Raw genomic sequence first — 8,777 nt, forward strand, 5'->3', positions numbered from 1 at the left:
TAGAGGTAACTTTGTGTAAGGCTCAGTATTTTGTCTTTCCCAAAATATATTTTGGAGTGTGTGTTCTTTTGTTGTTAATTTTTTGCTGCTTTTGCCAAGAACATCCAAGTGCTTGAAGCTGAGTGAGGTCCATGTGTTTGGGATGTTTTTCACCCAGCCAAAAGTCTCTTTTCCCCCAGCCCAGTCACTGAATCAATATCTTGTTCCACTGACTAATGGACACTTCACATTAGTTCTAGATCATGGAGTGAAGCTGCAAAGGCATTTTGGTGCCTGACTCCCATGTGTACAACAGGAATCACTCCCTCCACTGAGAACTGTGCTGATTATTTTTCATCTTTTCAGCAAGCACTGCACTATCAGGTTGGATTCTTTCCACCTCTCATTGCCAGCCCCTCCCTGCAGAGGAAATACCATGAAATGTTTTTCCAGAGGAACATGTTTGATTTCACAGATACTGGAAGTTGCCCACACAGGCTCTTTTCCTCTCCATGCAAGGAATGGGGTGAACATGCCAAGGGGCATCAGATGTGCTTTACCCTATTTCCTGCCTGAAAACTGTGAAGGAACCAGGAAAGCTGTAGCCAGGAGGCCAAAGGGTTTTCCCACAGTGCAATATCAAATCAGGGTTGTTCCCAGGGAAGGTCCTTCACATGCTATGGGCCAGTAACCACTGAGATGGCAGCATGGGGGAGAGGGGATCTGTGCAGTGTGGATAAAGAAAGGGGATTTAAACGGCTCAAGTTTCTGTCATGGGAGTTTTGTTTCATTTTTAGTTCTGATCAGCATATTTATGCCAAAGGCAGCAAGAACACTGCTTGCTGCTCATGAAGCTGTATTTCTCCTAGACAGAGTGAACATGAGTGGTGCACCCCTGACTGCAGATTAAACAAGAGCTTCTTACATACAGCCAGAATTCAACTACCTTAAAATGCAGGGTTTCTCATTATACTTATGTTCACACTTACACTGCCAGTTCAAATTTCCAGCCTTACAGCTGACCTCTGACGATTTTATCTTTTTCTTGACAATGCCAAATGAGTAACTGCAACCAGAACCCCAATCCTAAAAAGACATACAAGTTGGTATTAGTAGCCTTGAGAAGATTGCTAACCCTCCTACCTGCATGCAAAGTTAGTAAAACTAAAATGGTTCAGAGTTGACCCTGCCATGGTTATATTGTATGGATTTCAGCGATCTTTAATTCAAATTAACTGTCTCACAAGAATTAAAGTTTGGTAAAGAGCCCCACAGATAATTCTATTCAGCAGGAACAACTTTAGCGATCACTGTATCCATTGACTGAGTTCTCTCACTAAATTGTATAACCCAATGTTTTCCCATACTGACTAATGAGTGATGCATTAATGGAATTACTATATAACCATAGATAAAGGAAGAAAGGAAAACCATTACTAAGAAACATGTGATACCATGAGTCTCAAAATACTCTTGAGATAGGTCTGCACTACTTGCTGGCTAAGAAACTGCTGAATCATGTCCTTAGACTCATACCAAAAATAGCATTGCGTTTGGCAAAGCACACACAAGCTGTTAACATTCCCTATTGTTCCAGCCTGATTAGCTGTGGGTTACAAAGGATGAAAAAGCATTCTCTTACCTTTTCGGTCTCCTTGAGAGAAAGAGGATAGCAAATATGTTTTCTCCTACAGTAGTTCTCCCTTTCACAATATCAGCTTTTAACAGGAAGTTCCCAAAACTTTTCAAAGCATTCAGTGAGCTCTCTGCATTTAACACACCTCAGAACACGTGTGTCTTCTTACCTAGAATTGATGGGTAGCAAATGTCACTCATCTCCCAGCTGTACTCCTCCCTGGTGAGACTGATTTTCTCAGTACATGAGCCAGAAGTTATTTCTTAGAACTAAGGGGAGAAAAGAACATTTCTTGGTCATTTAAAGACTGTATTAATATGAGGAAAATGATTCTCTCTGAGATCTAGGAAAAAGTGACTGCTTAATGCCCTTAATGATGGAGGGAAAGGTTTTTAAAAGTTGAGTTGAAAAGCTCCAGCTGGAGTTAATTATGTTCTGTAAGAGGCTTTGTAATTATGGTGTTTCCTGGCCTTCAGCATCATGTAGGTGAAAGGACAGACCAGAGCTGCCTTCTGAGCTTCTCTGTGTGCTCATTACCTTCTCCCTCATTCCTTGTGGCCTGGAGTGCCAGAGCCCTGGACTGAAGTCCTGGGTTTATCAGCAGCAAGGGTGCCATGCAGGCTGCTGGGCTGGACTTGGGCACTGTGTGAGGTGGCTGGACACCCCTCTCCCAGCAGCACAGGTGCCACCCTCTTTCCAGCCCCTGTGCCAGCGTGCAGGGCCTCTCACTCTGGCCCTGTTGTACCGCAGCTGCTGCCGGCCTCACCCTGGGAGTGCTAAGGACAGGAATAGACATGAGGGAAGGAATAAGTCAGGTAGAGCAGCCTCTCATCAGAAGTGCCAGGGGACATCAATGCAAAATTGTACAAGGAAGACTAAGAAGGAAAGACATATTTTCTCAGTGTGAGAGTGCTTCTTCCCACCTCTCTTGCTGACTTAACCTCTCCACAGTGGCTGACTGCCATCCACATAGTATCTGACTATTTAAAACACCTTATAAGAAAACCAGAAAATGTATTACCCTTTAACAATCTGCTCTATTACCTTTAACCAAGAGTTTGAGTCTCACATTAAGAAACATTCTCATGCCATTTTTAATACAAGAGGGGTAAGAAAAACATCTGTGGTGCCACAGCAACTTGAAGCTGCAGCTCTTGCATTTTATCTGTAACTTACCTGTCATTGTGTAAATTTTCTTACAAATAAAATCCATCTTTGAAAAGCAAAATAATCTCTAAGCAGGAATAGCGGGTGGCCTAGCTCCCCAGTCTCTGTGGAGGGCAGTTCACTCAGAAAGCAGAGGGTGGTGTTTCCAGAGTTTCCTTTACAGAACTGGAACCTGTGGGACACTCACAAGTCTCCCACATGGGGTCTGTGGAAGAGACAGGCTGAGTTAACTTGCTGCTTTTGCAAAGCTGCTGTATTCACATGGCACAGGGGTTATAGGTACTCTGTGCCATCATTTCTGCTATACAGAATGAACCCTCAACACATGATAATCACAGTTAACTTTGTTCTCTGTATTTCTCTCAAGTTCACAAGTAACTCACTGAACTCTTCAGCACAGATCTAAGTATTTCTCTTGGTCTCTGCTTGATAGGCTGAAATCCTTTTTGCTGAAATCAGTCAGAATCCTTTTTGCTGAAATCGCCAAACACATTTTGCTTCATGATCCTAGTCTTTTAGATTTCAACAGCAAGTAACTGAGACATTCAGAATGCAGAAAGGGTGATCCCCTGCAGTCACTGAGCCTGAGACACAACCAACCTGTAATAATCAGCTTTCAGTCAGTGTCAGTAGGATGGTACACAACTCTCTTAGTCCAGCTAACTTCAGAGGCAGCAGGAGGATCTAGAGGCAATTCACTGTAGGGGGACCAAGTGATGCTTCAGACTCAGGGACCAGGGAAAGATGGGAATGTTTGTGGAATAAATTGAAGGATGCAGCAATTTAAATGACTAAAAGAGAGGTAACCTCATGAAACCAATAATCCTTAATCTGCAGCATGTCCTGTGTCACACACTCCTGCTGGGCTGCTGCACTTCCTTCTTCCTTTTATCATCCCAGGCTCCCATGCCTCTCTTTTTATCAGTCTTACTTTGCTTCTCTGTGAAACCCAGTCAGAACTGTCTTGCACACTTCAAACTAATGCCTGTACTTCAGCCTCCAGGACTGGCTTGCTTACTTTCCCCATCTTGTTGCTTTGTGATTGTAGCCAAAATTCTGGCATAATTTATTTAGCATGATGTAACTTAAAAATCACTGAGTCATTCTCAAGCACATCTAATAATGCCTTGTATCACTTCCTCAGGATGGTCTTGAGAAACTGGTCTTTTCCCTTTTTATTAACAGTGTCATTCACAGAGGTAAGCAAAGCTAGCTAAATAAAAATGCACTGTAGGAATTGATACAGTACAATTGATACTGACTGAAGTGAAATACTGAAGTGAGATATTCCTCACTATTTTATTGCTTAAACTTTTACTCAGTAACAGTTTTCACAAGCAGCAATATATAATGACTAAATTGTTTTTAATGAGAAGCAGGAAAGCATACCAATATCCTCCTATTCTGAAGTATTAGCAAGGAGGATTGGAATTGTAAATTTTGTTACTGATTTTGTCTTTTAGTGAAGAGAATTAGAAGGCCAAAATGGTAATAATAATTCTCTGAATATGCATTTTTGTTAATTCAGTACAACATTTGCTTGTTGTCCTCTCCCAGTGTGAAGGTTCTTGGAATGTACAATAGTGTATGGAGATCTTCGCAGAATTACCTCAAGTAATGCTGAGGTATGATCCCAAGCAATGCTGCACGCCTTAGGTGAACTACAGAAATAAAAATTGCTGTTGCCTTGGCCACCATGTTTGGCACTAGGTCACAAGGGTAGTCCATGAAAACCACAGAGAATCCTGCTGGGTGCCCCATGCTGGCTGCCCTCTTTATCCCTCTTTTCTGGTGTTAAATTTGTCAGTGCATACAAAGTTATCTTCAGCAAATACGTGACGCACTGGAAATGTACAGACTCAGAAACCAGCACCTATCCTGAGCACACAGGCACAACCTTCATGGTGTGGAGATCTGTGGATATGGAGGAATGTGGCAAGGGTTGAGGAGAATGCTGACCTGTGCTTCAATTCCTTTGTGACATTTGAGAGGATATGCCAGAAAGGGCTGAGGTTACTCACATGATCTTCCAGCACTTCTGTTTCCATGCTCTGATACTGATCTAATCTCTGTCCTCTGTGACCAAGTGGGAAATGCCAACTAGACAGTGGAGGCAACATGAAAAAGAAGTACAAAATCAGCCTGAAGTTACAGCTTTCTACTGAACAACCAGCTATCAGCCTTGGTCTCTTCTCTTTGCTCTGTTCTATTTAGATAAGACAACATTTAGATTTTATCACAGCTAAGCAGATAAACTGAATCTGTACGTTCCTATATAACCCCAAACTTCAATTGGTAACCTGTACTAAAAATCCAAGTAAATAAGCCATGTTACCATTTTCTTACTGAAAATTTACTCTCTGTTAGCAAAGCAGAACTGGGTAAGGATTCATTATTTGTGGAGGGAGGACATACCTAAGCAATCACCTTAAGAAAAGGACAATCTCTCTTTTTTTCCAATCTGGTTGCCTTTGGTGTGAAACCAAAGACTAGGCCTCCTCAGGTCTGATTCTGCTATTCACAAAGTCCGTTCCTCCTTGGGTCCACACAGTCACCAAAAAAAAAAGAAAATAGAGGAAACAAACAGTGGGAGAACAGTTTCTTTTCCCTCTTTTGGCTAAGATGAGTCTAATGACACAGATTCAAAGGAAGGAATTAAAGGTGATGAGGTGTATCTTGTTCCTTTGTAGCTACTGTGAATTTTGCATGGAGGCTGGTGGTATCTGCCAGCATCAGGCACTAATCAGAGCAAGAAAGAAAAGAACACAAAAAAGCCAAAGCATGACTCTACTTCTTTGGCAACTGAAAATCTCTGACAAGGCTATCCTTGGATAGTAAAGGCATTAAAATTATAGCTAAAGCTCCTTGGTGGGTGAAAGATAAAATGGCTTTATAGTAAGATATAAGAGAAACATTGTCTTAAAATGAAGTAAATAGAGGCTTCCCAACACATATAAAGTTTCTTGGTATTCCAGAGGGGGAAGAAACTTTTCAAAAGACATTCAGGAGATGTTCTTATAAAAAACCTTTCTCCCTGGAGAAGCATTTATTTTTTTTTTTCTTTTTACATTCCTTTGATGCGCATATCCTACCAGTGCTATTTTTTGCATTTCTCTCCAAGAGCTGTTTGTATATGAAGTGCCTCACTGTGTGCAGAGGCACACAAAGATCATGCTCAAGGTATCTGTGGAGTGAAAACTGCGAAATTTGCAGGGGGTTTGTGCAAAGCAGCTGTGTCTGTGCTTAGACAGCCACTTAGGAAGCCCCACAGCCTGGATGGGCTGCTTGATGTCTCTGCTCCCATCAGGCATGGCTAAACAATGCCAAGGTCAGTACAGGATGACAGGGAATAGTATATTGCAGTCAAGCAAATAAAGCCAAAACTGTCCCAAAGAATGGACAATTCTTTATCTTGATTGGTTATCTTTAGAAGATAAATGAACTGCAGCACACTTCATATTGTAAACAGCAACTTTGACTGGCATTACTCCAATAGCAGCTGAACAAATATTTCTAACATGGACTTTTCCTCCTCCCTCTTTCCCAGATGGACAGACCACATATTTGTACAACTCCCTTACATGTGATGTGGTCGGCCAGTGGAAGGAAGCTCACAGAAATTCAGGAATTCACACATGGAATTTGCTTTTTCAGCAGCCTGAGAACCAAGCTGGGCCTTTCTAGAAGCAGGCCCAGAAAATACACAGTCTCAATTCTCCAAGAGTTGCAGCTCTTACCTAAATCAGCAGGGTATCAACAGCTAAAGGAGCTCAAAGAAGGTGGCTGGACAGGAGATGTACACATTAAATGCAGGCAGGCTCTGCACAGGAATATTATGTGAGCACTCTGAAAAACTGTGAAGATTTGCTGCATTAGTGCTTGTGGTAATTGTTTTGATAGTACTAAAAAAATACCCTTAAATTCTTAAACAGGCTTCCCAAACATTTGACTAATCCTGCAGAACTACTTTTAATAGCAAGTCCAGTAATTGCTTATAAACTGAAGATGAACAGTAAGATTAGTCCACAACCTCAGCAGCAGTACTAGAGGAAACACTGAACTGGAAGAACTGCAGAAATATATCACATGCAATTGGAGAAAAACAGAGCTGGGAAAAATCATACCAGCTCTTGAAGAGTCAGGATTGGAAACTCCACAACTGTTACAAGTATGCTGTAACCTGACTAGGCTAATGCTTGTCTTCTCGAGCAAGATTACACATTATTTCCATCCCTTTTTACACAGGCAGATATGATTAGCACTTCAACTCAGTCTCTAAATGTCCTGAATTCTTTCACTCATTTCACAGAATTACAGAACAGGTAAGGTTGGAAGGGACCCCTGGAAGTCACTTAGTCCAACCTCTTTGCTCAAGCAGGGTTCCCTAGAGTGCTTTACTCAGCATTTTCTAGAGCTCTGACTGCAGCTGTTACACTGTTCTGGCTTCTCTCTGGTTATCACTGCTGGAAAATTGGATGCAAGTCTCCATTTTTTCCAATTTCAAAGAGAACAGCATCCTGTATGATTCAACTAATGAAGCATACATGCTACAGATCCCATTTCCATTTATTTTTTCACATTTACATACGTTTTCTCTTTGTTATGCTATAACCTCACAATTACTTCCTACAACAGTGGATACCCATTCCCTATCCAGTATTTGGGAGTCAGCTGGTTGTACCTAAAGGTAGGGCCTTGCATTGAATTTCATCTTATTTTTTTCTGGACTACTTCATCAGTTTGTTACAGCGTGCATACACTGACATTTCACACAGGACATGTTTTTAGCCACTTTTTTCCAAGGACACAGAACTTACTCAATCACACTGCTCTCTGCCACCTCCTTCACTTCCTGACAAAGAGCTTTTGAACCACTTGGTTAATTCCATCTAAATATGATGAAAGAGAAAGGTCTCAAAGTTTGATTCAGCAGGTGGGCAGAGGAGAAGCCTAGAACTGTTTGGGCTCCCCAAGGTCTTTGGCAGAGCACAGAGCCAGGCAGGTGCTGTTTGTCCTGTCAGCTGGTCCATCCCTCCCCCGGAGCTCTCAGGGGCCCCATGCACACGTGGCACTGCCCAGGATGGGAGCACGGGCTCTGCTCTGTGGCACTGCCCAGGATGGGAGCACGGGCTCTGCTCTGTGGCACTGCCCAGGATGGGAGCACGGGCTCTGCTCTGTGGCACTGCCCAGGATGGCAGCACGGGCTCTGCTCTGTGGCACTGCCCAGGATGGCAGCACGGGCTCTGCTCTGTGGCACTGCCCAGGATGGCAGCACGGGCTCTGCCCTGCCCACAGACCCAGAAGGGGCAGCGCTGCAGGCCCACCTCACGGCAGGGACAGGATGACACAAGGTAGGGGTAGGAGCCACAGCTACTGCAGCTGGCACAGGCCAAGGACACACACACAGAGAAACCCATGCTTTGCTGGTGCTGCTGCTCAAGGCAGGACTCAGTCTCCAGTCCAGTGGCACTGGGATGAAGATATCCTGTTATGATGTCTCCCTCCCTCCTGACATGAACAATGACTTACCATGAAAAAGTTGGGGTATTTTCTGAGCCACTCTTTGCTGTTGTGGGTGGGGTTTTTTGATCTTAATGAGTTATGATTAGATATCTACTGTACCTTCTCTTTCCCTAATCAACCAAAGGAAGTGACTCCAGATTTTATAAATGAAGTAACTTCCCTTACACTTTATACAAAGGATTAAGAACTCTTAACACTGCATGTATAAAAACAGATTGCTCCATCACCCTGTACCAAGAGTAAAAAGCACACAGTTGCATGCTTCCCTTGTGACCACAAGGGAAATAAAGTTTAACTAGAAAGAAATATTGACCCACACAAGGACAAGCTGAAGTATTTGAAAAAGCATTATTGAGCAGCATGCACTTTGTCCATACTACCTGCAAGCCTTTAAGCAAATACCCTTGTTCAGTTTTTTCTGCCCTTCAGAGGGGCAAAATTGTGTCTTTTTAAAAGTAGAAGCTAAAGGCAT

The 8,777-nt window shown here is 42.7% G+C and overlaps 1 long non-coding RNA gene across 1 annotated transcript in view; it reads right to left on the reverse strand.

Annotated features, from left to right (window-relative positions):
- LOC132075556 (uncharacterized) overlaps nucleotides 1-2,972 on the reverse strand; it is a 38,371-nt gene extending 35,399 nt beyond the window's left edge. The window contains exons 1-2 of the long non-coding RNA XR_009418783.1: nucleotides 2,792-2,972; nucleotides 1,785-1,884 (exon numbers count right to left, since the gene is read on the reverse strand). This is a non-coding gene — a long non-coding RNA (uncharacterized LOC132075556). The remainder of the gene's footprint in view (nucleotides 1-1,784; nucleotides 1,885-2,791) is intronic.
- Between the last annotated feature and the right edge of the window lie 5,805 nt (nucleotides 2,973-8,777).

The sequence above is a fragment of the Ammospiza nelsoni genome, chromosome 7 (genome assembly GCF_027579445.1).
Source record: "Ammospiza nelsoni isolate bAmmNel1 chromosome 7, bAmmNel1.pri, whole genome shotgun sequence".
In the NCBI taxonomy this organism is placed as follows: Eukaryota; Metazoa; Chordata; class Aves; order Passeriformes; family Passerellidae; genus Ammospiza; species Ammospiza nelsoni.